This window comes from Salvelinus sp. IW2-2015, unplaced genomic scaffold (assembly GCF_002910315.2).
Source record: "Salvelinus sp. IW2-2015 unplaced genomic scaffold, ASM291031v2 Un_scaffold992, whole genome shotgun sequence".
NCBI lineage: Eukaryota > Metazoa > Chordata > Actinopteri > Salmoniformes > Salmonidae > Salvelinus > Salvelinus sp. IW2-2015.
The window spans coordinates 152,533-165,623 of record NW_019942676.1 but is presented as its reverse complement, the minus strand read 5'-3'; positions in this window follow the sequence as shown (position 1 = coordinate 165,623).

Sequence of the window (13,091 nt, the reverse complement as noted above, 5' to 3'; positions counted from 1 at the left end):
TTTCTGTTTTTCTGATCAAAAGTAAGTAGCGCTTTATAGTTGATGATGTGATTCTAGTAATAGTATACATTTGAATACATTGGGAAATGTGATGGTTAAAAGAGGTCTATTGAAATGTGTAGGCTACAGTATAAAGAAAGACATCCAGTACAGGTACTTGGCCAGTGTTCCTCCCTGCGTGAGTTCAGGGTTTAGAACTGTGCTCCAACTGGGTTGGTAATTGCTCATTCAGTGATTTGATTGACATCCTGAACACTTGCTTTTCATATATTAGACCTCTTCGACAAAACCACCTCAGGTCGGTCGAGTGCATGCCTTGAGTCTTTGCTGTTACTGGAGCAATTCAAGTGTTCCTACACAGGTACAGCTGCAACTTAATGTATTAAAGGGCTATCGTCGTTTTTCTTGAGATTATGCATATTGTTGACCCTCCTCACTTTGATGATCTGAAGATTAGCTAAATCTCCAGACTATGTTTAGATCACTGTTCTGTTGAAAGGGGCAATCTGCAGTTGCTACATGCATTGTTTTTACTTCTAAATCAATGATATGTACCCATTGATTCTTGAAGAACATAATTTAGAAATGCCTCACGACCTTAATTCAACTGTCGTGCCCCATCAGAACCCGTAATATAAACTTGTTTTAATCCAATGTTTGTAAACAATGTAATTCTAACTAAACACTGTATAGCCTCAAAACATGGTTAAAACTATAATGTTGATATCATGGATGGTCAGTCCTTGCATCCATAGCTCTGTCTATGAATTTGAGAGTGGTTAGATTTCTCCAGCCCCATCCCTCAGCTTTTTACAGATAAAATGTTGGGGCTTTAATTTTGTTATTGTTTCAATTGCGGATTGCCCCTTTAAGGTCGATTTTGAGTACCTTCTCCAAGCAACATTGTCAGCTTTGTGCTCCCTAAGGTATATGACATATCAGATGAGGGTTAATTCACTGAAGAGATAGATCATTAAAACATGCATTCAAACTGTAGATTCTAAATTTAAATTCTAATTATTTTATGATCTCGCCTGGTATAACGTCCCTATAAAAATAATATATTTATTTATAGATAATGGAATACTTTATTGACAACAATATATTTATATTTATGACATGGTCTAGGCAGAGAACTCCTGTAATTTTTGAAATATTTTATTGATTTTATGTTTTGTTATCAACTTTTTATTTTGTTAACTTATTGATTCAACATTGTCATAAGACCGGAAATTCAGTTCGTTTTGTCAAGATAACATAAAGGCTAGATAGCTAGCTTGCTAGCCTCTGGGTTATCTTGACAAAACAAACTGATTTGCCAGTCTTATGACAATGTTTAGATATTTATTTATTTTTTAAACTGGAGATGGCACAAGCTTGGACATCACACAGAGGCTTGTAGTTTTGAGTGGATCTCTCACTCCAAGGTGGACTATCCCAATAATTGATGTGTAGTGAGCCTCTGCCCTTGCTGGATGTGACCACTGATTTCCCCCTCTCTAGCCTGCTTCAGGGTATCAGAGGAGCTGAGAACAGCATCGTGGAGGAGAGTTCTAAGGGAGATTGAAGGCTCTTGACTGACTTGGAGACGGGTGTACTGTAGACTTGACCTATGTGCAGCCCACCGAAGTTGGATGTGACCTGGACGTGCCAGCCTCTGACTGTTGAAGACATGTACTTTTTTGTTTTTAAGCGTCTTTGAGATTATCTGTATAAGGAAAAGTGATATATAAAATAAATAAATATACAGTATATATATATATATATATATACTGTATATATATTTATTTTATATATATACTGTATATATATTTATTTTATACAGCACTTTCCTTATACAGATATAATATATATATATATATATATCAGCAATGGATTGATAATCATTTGTTTTAGAGTCAGCAATGTTACAGAGAATGGACAAAGACAGCACAGTCGAACAGGGACACAACAGTAACATTGCCTGTGATACATTATCTTACATTCACTTATATCAGTGCCTATGTTTCCTGTATGTATATTGGATGGATATCTGTCCTTGTTGATGCCGCTCTTTTCACCTCTAAATTCTTTCAGTGTGACTAAGCATAGAACATGTTTGAGTACTACGCTGCTTCTATGCATGTCAGGACTACTGCTACTGTATTTGTGAGTGTATGCATGTTCATACTGTGTATGTAGGTATGTATAGGCCTACATTTACTAGTAAGTGTGTGCATGTGCACATGTGTAACCGGCATAGACACATTTTCCACAGTTAGGATTCTGTGATGCAGTTGCTATGGTAACCATGATAGAAATAGACGGGTATCTGCATGGGAACAAAATAATTGAACGGTGTTGTTTAGAAATAGAGACAGAAAATAAAAGATCGGTGAATGAGTGTGTGTACACTGCAGTACATTAAAAGTGCAGCAGCGTGGATGGGGGCCATAGGCCAAGCCATTATGACTAGGAGAGAGTGAGTGTGTCTGCACTGCATTCACTGCCTGTGCTTGAGAGGAGATAAGCACTCAGCGACAACACAAATTAAATAGGGAAACGATATTGTTTAGAACCTCTGTTATTGTACATGATAACATGGTTTCCTAATCACAATGTGATAAATCTAACCAGGTAGGCTATTCGATAGCCTGGGCTTTCATTTCTTTAATTTCAGTGCATGGTATTCCTTGCAGTAGGGTAATTTAATGAGACATTTCATAAGTCAGGAGTCAGTTGAGAAGGGCTCTATGTTATGTGTTGGGTGTCAGTGTGCTGTAGCTAAGGTAGGCTGCAGTTACTGAATGTCAGGCGTTATCCCTAAACATCAGAGATTTTAAAGACCAGGCAAATAACCACATCAACCAGTATGCTGTCTGTATCTTTATTAAACCCATTTTCTTAACACCGTTCAACCACTGTCATGTCTCTTCATGGGTTCCTTTGTAATGAATTCAGTAATCATGCACTTGGATGAAATAAGAACAAAGAGACTGATTGAAAGAATCAATCCAAGAGCAAAGATGGCAAAATGCAGTGATTTAAAACAGTCATCTTTTGCGCTCAGTATATATATATATATATATATATATATATATATATATATATATATATATATAAATACAAAAATCATTAAGTAGAAAAGATTGGGAAAGCAGGGGAGATGGAGGGATGTGATGGGAAGAGATGAGAAGAGAGGAGGGAGGGGGTGCAGGAATATGAGTGTATGCATTTTCAAGGCGGTCTTTCAGTAGCAAAAAAAACAGTAACAGGAAAACGAATAGGTCTACGGATAGATGCATGCTTTTATACGATGTACGTATCATGGAAATAGGCACTTGAGATTTATAGTTATTAGTTGTACAATTAGTGCGGTGACACTGGCAATGCGRTTAATTTGAGCTCGAGCTAGGTGGCTTCACCTAAACAGTGTGTGAAAGAGGGAAAGGAGAGGGAACAAGAGGGGAGGGGGTGTATGGACCTCACTGGTTACGGGACCTACAGGCACCCCGATTGTGCTCTCATAATTTGTGGAGGTGAGGACAAAAGAAAGGGAAAATTGGAGGAAAGGCCCGGGATTTAATTGTGACGGGGCCCCCGACTCGCCGCCGCTGGTCGGGGTTGTCAAGACGACAGAGGGTGAGGGAAAAGCGGCGGAGCAGTCGACTCAAGACCGGGGTTTCCTGCCAGAGCAGCGGGAGTGTCACAAAACAACCGTTTACTCTTCGAGGGGCCTTAAGCGTTCCCAGGTAACGTATGCATTGAAAGAGTGTCTCTGTTTTGTTTTTCTCTGCGTTTAGTAAGGGAAAATTACATGTTGGGGGGAAGATTGTCTTCAGCAGCATCCGCTTTATTCAGTGTTATATATGCTTACCCACCTACCACTGCTGTATTTCTAACATCTGCACCTAATCACCCTCTTTTTGTAAGCTGCTTGCCTCCCCGTCCTATTATGATTATTGGACAGACCAGGTAGCTAGCATTGCTAGTTAGCTAGCTAATTGTGTTCGTTGTGCACAAATCTATTTGAACAGGATAGTTAACGTAGCTAAATTGCAGTAAAATAACTCAAACACAATTTGCAATGACGCAAATAGGTTTCTATAGCACAGCCTAGCTAGTCCAGCAGCACCCACTAATTGTGATGCATGAAGCTAACGTTAAACGTGCTAGCTAGCTAATATTAGCTACAACTAACGTCAACATGAAACTACTATCTAGATTCTAGAAGCTGCTCGCGCATAGTTTGGTCTGCAACTAACGTAGCTAACTAAATAAAATACAGGGTGTGCTCAAATGGCTAGCTGATATTAAACATTTATATTATTCACTAATGTTATTCACTATCCACCGTTTTTGCTAGCTACATCATAATATATAGCTATGTGCCATGGCATTGGTTTAGTAGAGGACGTGGTTCATCAACTTACTTCTGTCCTGGCCTATAACTCTACAGACAACTTGTTTACAGTGCGTGAGGCCAGTGGTTACGTTTAACACCTGGTGTGACAGCACTGTGTTGTCAATAAAAGCGTAATTTGTCTCTAATCGAATTGGCTGTTTCTTCATAAACTGTCATGTTGTAGCTAGCATTCAATTAATGACAACATTTTATACCATAATGAATTTATTATCACGTCACCACCATTAACATTTTAATTATAGTCAGAGTAATATTGGTCCAAAAGTATTCAACCCAAAACCTATTAGGCTACTGGATGTAGTAGTAAACTGATTTGGGAAACGAAACTGACAACATCTGTAACGATATCATTTGTTTAACTGTCACGATTGAAACCTGCCAATTATCATTCAAATAAAATATGATTGGTCATATTAACAGATTTGCAGGTGCAGAGAAGTCCAGCAGTAAAAAATTCAATAAAAATGCACACAAAATCCAGAAAAACACAAATAAAGAAATATCAGAAGGAGCAATGTCAGAGAATGGAATATAAATACATATACAGTACCAGTCAAAAGTTTGGACACCTACTCATTCAAAGGTTTTTCTTTATTTGTACTATTTTCTACATTGTAGAATAATAGTGAAGACATCAAAACTATGAAATAACACATGGAATCATGTAGTAACCAAAATATATTTTAGATTCTTCAAAGTAGCCAACCTTTGCCTTGATGACAGCTTTGCATACTCTTGGCATTCTCTCAACCAGCTTCCCCTGGAATGCTTTCCCAACCGTGTTGTAGGAGTTCACACATATGCTGAGCACTTGTTGGCTGCTTTTCCTTCACTCTGGTCTCAACTTATCCCAAACCATCTCAATTGGGTTGAGGTCGAGTGATTGTGGAGGCCAGGTCATCTGATGCGGCACTCCATCACTCTCCTTCTTGGTCAAATAGCCCTTACACAGCCTGGAGATGTGTTGGGTCATTGTCCTGTTGGAAAACAAATAATAGTCCCACTAAGCACAAACCAGATGGGATGGTTACTTGAACTCTGTGAAGCATTTATTTGGGCTGCAATTTCTGAGGCTGGTAACTCTAATGAAATTGTCCTCTGCAGCAGAGGTAACTCTGGGTCTTCCTTTCCTGTGGCGGTCCTCATGAGAGCCAGTTTCATCATAGCGCTTGATGGTTTTTGCGACTGCACTTGAAGAAACTTTCAAAGTTCTTGAAATGTTACTTATTGACTGACCTTCATGTCTTAACCTCTCTAGGGTATGTGGGACGGTAGCGTCTCACCTCGTCAACAGCCAGTGAAACTGCAGGGTGCCAAATTAAAAACAACAGAAATCCCATAATTAAAATTCCTCAAACATACATGTATTTTACACCATTTTAAAGATACACTTGTTGTAAATCCAGCCACAGTGTCCGATTTCAAAAAGACTTTACGACGAAAGCAAAGCAAACCAAACGATTATGTTAGGTCAGAGCCAAGTCACAGAAAAACACAGCCATTTTTCCAGCCAAAGAGAGGTGTCACAAAAAGCAGAAATATAGATCAAATTAATCACTAACCTTTGATGATCTTCTTCAGATGACACTCATAGGACTTCATGTTACACAATACATGTATGTGTTGTTTGGTAAAGTTCATATTTATATACAAAAATCTGAGTTTACATTGGCGCGTTATGTTCAATAGTTCCAAAACATCCGGTGATTTTGCAGAGCCACATCAATTTACAGAAATAGTCACCATAAATGGTGATGAAAATACAAGTGTTATACATGGAATTTTAGATCCACTTCTCCTTAATGCAACCGCTGTGTCAGATTTAAAAAAAACTTTACGGAAAAAGAAAACCATGCAATAATCTGAGTACGGCGCTCAGACGACAAATCAACCCAAAGAAATATCCGCCATGTTGGAGTCAACAAGTCAGAAATAGCATTATAAATATTCACTTACCTTTGATGATCTTCATCAGAATGCACTCCCAGGAATCCCAGTTCCACAATAAATGTTTGTTTTGTTCGATAATGTCCATCATTTATGTCCAAATTCCTCCTCGTTGTTTGCGCGTTCAGTACACAATCTAAACTCACGACGCGCGGGCAGGTCCAGGCAAAAGTTCAGACGAAAAGTCATATTACAGTCCGTAGAAACATGTCAAACGAAGTATAGAATCAATCTTTAGGATGTTTTTAACATAAATCTTCAATAATGTTCCAACCGGAGAATTCCTTTGTCTTCAGAAATGCGATGGAACTCAAGCTAACTCTCACATGAACGTGCATGGTCAGCGCATGGTCAGCTCATGGCAGACCTTAATCAATCCCCTCTCATTCGCCCCCACCTAACAGTAGAAGCATCAAACAAGGTTATAAAGACTGTTGACATCTAGTGGAAGCCTTAGGAAGTGCAACATGACCCCATTTCCACTGTATCTTGGATAAGCAAAGAGTTGAAAACTAAAAACCTCAGATTTCCCACTTCCTGGTTGGATTTTTTCTCAGGTTTTTGCCTGCCATATGAGTTATGTCATACTCACAGACATCATTCAAACAGTTTTAGAAACTTCAGAGTGTTTTCTATCCAAATATACTAATAATATGCATATCCTAGCATCTGGGCCTGAGTAGCAGGCAGTTTACTCTGGGCACGCTTTTCATCCGGGCGTGAAAATACTGCCCCCTACCCCAAAGAAGTTAAAGTAATGATGGATTGTCGTTTCTCTTTGCTTATTTGAGCTGTTCTTGCCATAATATGGACTTTTACCAAATGGGGCTGTCTTCTGTATACCACCCCTACCTTGTTACAACACAATTGATTGGCTCAAACGAATTAAGAAGGAAAGAAATTCCAAACTTTTAACAAGGCACACCTGTTAATTGAAATGCCTTCCAGGTGACTACCTCATGTAGCTGGTTGAGAGAATGCCAAGCGTGTGCAAGGCCGTCATCAAGGTAAAGGGTGGCTACTTTGACGAATCTCATATAAAAAAGATTTGGACTTGCTTAACACTTTTTTGGTTACTATATGATTCCATATGTGTTATTTCATAGTTTTGATGTCTTCAATGTTCTTCTACAATTTAGAAAATAGAAAAAATAAAGAAAAACCCTTGAATGAGTAGGTGTGTCCAAACCTTTGACTTGTACTGTACATAAACTCAGCAAAAAAAGAAACGTCCTCTCACTGTCAACTGCGTTTATTTTCAGCAAACTTAACATGTGTAAATATTTGTATGAACATAACAAGATTCAACAACTGAGACATAAACTGAATAAGTTCCACAGACATGTGACTAACAGAAATTGAATAATGTGTCCCTGAACAAAAGGGGGGTGTCTTCTAGCCAGAGTTCCTTTGTCCAGTGTCTGTGCTATTTTGCCCATCTTAATCTTTTCTTTTTATTGGCCAGTCTGAAATATGGCTTTTTCTTTGCAACTCTGCCTAGAAGGCCAGCATCCCGGAGTCGCCTCTTCACTGTTGACGTTGAGACTGGTGTTTTGCGGGTACTATATAATGAAGCAGCCAGTTGAGGACTTGTGAGGCATCTGTTTCTCAAACTAGACACTAATGTACTTGTCCTCTTGCTCAGTTGTGCACCGGGGCCTCCCAATCCTCTTTCTATTCTGGTTAGAGCAAGTTTGCGCTGTTCTGTGAAGGGAGTAACAAAGCGTTGTACGAGATCTTCAGTTTCTTGGCAATTTCTCGCATGGAATAGCCTTCATTTCTCAGAACAAGAATAGACCGACGAGTTTCAGAAGAAAGTTCTTTGTTTCTGGCCATTTTGAGCCTGTAATCGATCCCACAAATGCTGAGGCTCCAGATACTCAACTAGTCTAAAGAAGGCAAGTTTTATTGCTTCTTTAATCAGAACCACAGTTTTCAGCTGTGCTAACATAATTGCAAAGGGTTTTCTAATGATCAATTATCCTTTTAAAATGATAAACTTTGATTAGCTAAAACACAACTTGCCACTGGAACACAGGAGTGATGGTTGCTCATAATGGGTCTCTGTACGCCTATGTAGATATTCCATTAAAGATCTGCCGTTTCCAGCATATACAGTGCTGTGAAAAAGTATTTGTCCCCTTCCTGATTTCTTATTTCTTTGCACATTTGTCACACTTAAATGTTTCAGATCATCAAACAAATTTAAATATTACATAAAGATAACCCAAGTAAACACAAAATGCAGTTAAGTAATGATTTTATTTATTAAGGGAAAAAAGCTATCCGAACCTTCATGGCCCTATGTGAATAAGTAATTGCCCACTAAACCTAATAACTGGTTGTGCCACACTCAGCAGCAACAACTGCAATCGTTTGCAATCGCAAGCATTTGCGATAACTGGCAATGAGTCTTTCACAACGCTGTGGAGGAATTTTGGCCCACTCTTCTTTTCAGAATTGTTTTAATTCAGCCACATTGGAGGGTTTTCGAGCATGAACCGCCTTTAAGGTCACGCCACAGCATCTCAATAGGATTCAAGGCCCGACTTTGACTAGGCCACTCAAACCTTCCTTTTTTTTTTAAGCCATTCAGAAGTGGACTTGCTGGTGTGTTTTGGATCATTGTCCTGCTGCAGAACCCAAGTGCGCTTCAGCTTGAGGTCACGAACTGATGGCTGGACATTCTCCTTCAGGATTTTTTTGGTAGAGAGCAGAATTCATGGTTCCATCAATCACAGCAAGTCGTCCAGGTCCTGAAGCAGCAAAGCAGRCCCAGACCATCACACTACCACCACCATATTTGACTGTTTGTATGATGTTCTTTTTCTGAAATGCTGTGTTACTTTTACACCAGATGTAACGGGACACACGCCTTCCAAAAAGTTCAACTTTTGTCTCGTCAGTCCACAGAATATTTTCCCAAAAGTCTTGGGGATCAAGATGTTTTTTGCCAAAAGCCTTTATGTTCTTTTTGGTCAGCAGTGGTTTTCGCCTTGGACCTCTGCCATGGATGCCATTTTTGCCCAGACTCTTTCTTATGGTTGAGTCATGAACACTGACATTAACTGAGGCAAGTGAGGCCTGCAGTTCTTTAGATGTTGTTGTAGGTTCTTTTCTGACCTCTTGGATGAGTCGTCGCTGCGCTCTTGGGGTAATTTTGGTAGGCCGGCCACTCCTGGAAAAGATGACCAGTGTTCCAAATTTTCACCATTTGTGGATAATGGCTCTCACCGTGGTTCGCTGGAGTACCAAAGCTTTAGAAATGTCTTTGTAACCCTTTCCAGACTGATAGATGTCAATTACTTTGTTTCGCATCTGTTCCTGAATTTCTTTGGATCGCGGCATGATCTTTTGGCCTACTTCACTTTTTCAGACAGGTTCTATTTAAGTGATTTCTTGATTCAACAGGTCTGGCAGTAATCAGGCCTGGGTGTGGCTAGTGAAATTGAACTCAGCTTTCCAAATAATGTGATTAACCACAGTAAATTCATGATTTAACAAGGGGGGGAATTACTTTGTCACATAGGGCCATGAAGGTTCGGATAGCTTTTTTCCCTTAATAAATAAAATGATCACTTAAAAACTGCATTTTGTGTTTACTTGGGTTATATTTGTGTAATATTAAAATTTGTTTTGATGATCTGAAACGTTTAAGTGTGACAAATGTGCAAAAAAAAAAAAGAAATCAGGAAGGGGGCAAATACTTTTTCACAACATTGTATATATATATACACTGCTCAAAAAAATAAAGGGAACACTTAAACAACACAATGTAACTCCAAGTCAATCACACTTCTGTGAAATCAAACTGTCCACTTAGGAAGCACCACTGATTGACAATAAATTTCACATGCTGTTGTGCAAATGGAATAGACAAAAGGTGGAAATTATAGGCATTAGCAAGACACCCCCAATAAAGGAGTGGTTTTGCAGGTGGTGACCACAGACCACTTCTCAGTTCCTATGCTTCCTGGCTGATGTTTTGGTCACTTTTGAATGCTGCCGGTGCTTTCACTCTAGTGGTAGTTGAGACGGAGTCTACAACCCACACAAGTGGCTCAGGTAGTGCAGCTCATCCAGGATGGCACATCAGGCGAGCTGTGGCAAGAAGGTTTGCTGTGTCTGTCAGCGTAGTGTCCAGAGCATGGAGGCGCTACCAGGAGACAGGCCAGTACATCAGGAGACGTGGAGGGGCCGTAGGAGGGCAACAACCCAGCAGCAGGACCGCTACCTCCGCCTTTGTGCAAGGGGAGCAGGTGGAGCACTGCCAGAGCCCTGCAAAATTACCTCCAGCTGGCCACAAATGTGCATGTGTCTGCTCAAACAGTCAGAAACAGACTCCATGAGGGTGGTATGAGGGCCCGACGTCCACAGGTGGGGGTTGTGCTTACAGCCCAACACCGTGCAGGACGTTTGGCATTTGCCAGAGAACACCAAGATTGGCAAATTCGCCATGGCGCCCTGTGCTCTTCACAGATGAAAGCAGGTTCACACTGAGCACATGTGACAGACGTGACAGAGTCTGGAGACGCAGTGGAGAACGTTCTGCTGCCTGCAACATCCTCCAGCATGACCGGTTTGGCGGTGGGTCAGTCATGGTGTGGGGTGGCATTTCTTTGGGGGGCACAACAGCCCTCCATGTGCTCGCCAGAGGTAGCCTGACTGCATTAGGTACCGAGATGAGATCCTCAGACCCTTGTGAGACCATATGCTGGTCGGGTTGGCCCTGGGTTCCTCCTAATGCAAGACAATGCTAGACCTCATGTGGCTGGAGTGTGTCAGCAGTTCCTGCAAGAGGAAGGCATTGATGCTATGGACTGGCCCGCCCGTTCCCCAGACCTGAATCCAATTGAGCACATCTGGGCAATCATGTCTGCTCCATCCACAACGCCACGTTGCACCACGACTGTCCAGGAGTTGGCGGATGCTTTAGTCCAGGTCTGGGAGGAGATCCTCAGGACCATCCCCACCTCATCAGGAGCATGCCCAGGCGTTGTAGGGAGGTCATACAGGCACGTGGAGGCCACACACACTACTGAGCCTCATTTTGACTTGTTTTAAGGACATTACATCAAAGTTGGATCAGCCTGTAGTGTGGTTTTCCACTTTAATTTGAGTGTGACTCCAAATCCAGACCTCCATGGTTTGATAAATTTGATTTCCATTGATCATTTTTTTTGTGTGATTTTGTGGTCAGCACATTCAACTATGTAAAGAAAAACGTATTTAATATAGAATATTTCATTCATTCAGATCTAGGATGTGTTATTTTAGTGTTCCCTTTATTTTTTTGAGCAGTGTATACACACACAGTTGAAGTTGGAACTTTACATACACCTTAGCCAAATACATTTAAACTCAGTTTTTCACAATTCCTGACATTTTAATTCTAGTAAAAATTCCCTGTCTTCGCGTCAGTTAAGGATCACGCACTTTTATTTAAAAAAATTGTGAAATGTCAGAATAATAGTAGAGAGAATTATTTATTTCAGCTGTTTACCTTTCATCACATTCCCAGTGGGTCAGAAGTTTACATACACTCAATTGTATTTTGGTAGCATTGCCTTTAAATTGTTTAACTTGGGTCAAATGTTTTGGGTAGCCTTCCACAAGCTCCGACAATAAGTGGGCGAATTTTGGCCCATTCCTCCTGAACAGAGCTGGTGTAACTGAATTCAGGTTGGTTAGGTCTCCTTGCTCGCACATGCTTTTTCAGTTTCTGCCCACACATTTTCTATAGGATTGAGGTCAGGGCTTTGTGATGGCCTCTCCAATACCTTGACCTTGTTGTCCTTAAGCCAATTTACCAACAACTTTGGAAGTATGCTTTGGGGTCATTGTCCTTTGAAATACTCATTTGCAACCAAACTTTAACTTCATGACTGATGTCTTGAGATGTTGCTTCAATATATCCACATAATTTTCCTTCCTCATGAGGCCTACTATATTTTGTGAAGTGCACAAGTCCTCCTGGCAGCAAAGCACCCCCACAACATGATGCTGCCACCCCCGTGCTTCACGGTTGGGAGGGGTGTTCTTCGGCCTGCAAGCATCCCCTTTTTCCACCAAAAACAAATGGTCATTATGGCCAAACGTTCTATTTTTTGTTTCATCAGACAGAGACATTTCTCCAAAAAGTATGATCTTTTCCCTTGTGCAGTGCAAACCATATTTTGCCTTTTTTTACGGTGGTTTTGAGCAGTGGCTTCTTCCATGCTGGAGCGGCCTTTCAGGTTATGTCGATATAGGACTTGTTTTACTGTCATATAGATACTTTGTACCTGTTTCCACCAGCATCTTCACAAGGTCCTTTGCTGTTGTTCTGGGATTGATTGCACTTTTTGGCACCAAAGTAACATTCATCTCTAGGAGACAGAACGTGTCCTCCTTCCTGAAGTGGTATGACGGCTGTGTGTTCCATGGTGGTTTATACTTGCGTACTATTGTTTGTACAGATGAACGTGGTACCTTCAATACATTGGAAATTGCTCCCAAGGATGAACCAGACTTGTGGAGGTCTACAATTTTTTTCCTGAGGTCTTGGCTGATTTCTTTCTTTGATTTTTCCATGATGTCAAGCAAAGAGTCACTGAGTTTTGAAGGTCGCCTTGAAATGCATCACAGGTCACACCTCCAATTGACTCAAATGATGTCAATAGCCTATCAGAAGCTTCTAAAGCCATGACATAATTTTCTGGGAATTTCAAGCTGTTTCAAAGGCACGTCAACTTAGTGT